Source organism: Phalaenopsis equestris, unplaced genomic scaffold (genome assembly GCF_001263595.1).
Source record: "Phalaenopsis equestris unplaced genomic scaffold, ASM126359v1 Scaffold000413, whole genome shotgun sequence".
Classification (NCBI taxonomy): domain Eukaryota; kingdom Viridiplantae; phylum Streptophyta; class Magnoliopsida; order Asparagales; family Orchidaceae; genus Phalaenopsis; species Phalaenopsis equestris.
Window position 1 is genome coordinate 1124592 of NW_018164854.1, and position 957 is coordinate 1125548.

Here is a 957-nt window from a genome sequence, read left to right on the forward strand (position 1 = left end):
GACGCCGCCTCTACCGCGAACTCCCCGAAGCATAACTCGCCAAACTGCCGTAGCCCTTTATCTGAACTGCTTCGCACCTGTTCGTTCCCGCGAGCCCGTCCGCCTTGCGAACAATTTTGATCCTGCAACAAAAACTTTCTGCAAAAAATTCCTCTGCAAAAATCCTTGCTCAGACCTTCTTTTTAAAAAAAAAAAAAGAAAATATTTCTTCTTAATTAAGAAATTTTCATTAATTAAATTTCCTTAATTAAATGCCTTTTAATAAACATAATTTTAATGCCAGCAGCCTCCAGCGGAAGAAGAAAAAAAGGTCAAGCAAAATGAAATATTCCTTCCGTTTCCTTCTCCAGGAAAGGAAAGGCAAAGAATATTCTCCCTGATTCCCTCCCTGATTCCTTTCCGATTTTTTCCAATTTCTCTGCTTCGCTGCTCTCTTGCGGGCAATGGATATCTCCCAATATGCCGATATCCAATCCAGGAGGAATATTCCTCTCCTTAATGAAAATTCCTTCTCTGATCGGGAGCCTCCAGCGCCGACTCTAGCGCCGAACCCGTCGCCACCTAAACCGGACAGCTTCGCCTCGAAACTTCGCGATCCTCCGCTCCTTTCCCGCGATTCACGATCTCTAACAAGTAGAACGGCTCCTTAACGTCACGGAAGAACTCCATACCCGAAGCCAAATCTCTCGCCTGTCGCCGAAGGCTAGTCGCCGAAGGCTACTGGCAGAACTGTGATTCACCTGATCCAAGAGACAGCCGCAAAATCGCCACCAAAAATTCTTCACAAAAAATTCTTCCTTGGGCCGATAAAAAATTTTCTTCCTCCTCTCGAACCTCGCTCTGATACCACTTGTTGAGAAAATTAGTGCGAAGAAAAACTAGAATCGACACAAATCCAGAAGAACACAGAGATTTAACGAGGTTCGGCAAAGATGCCTACATCCTCGGGAGCAGAGC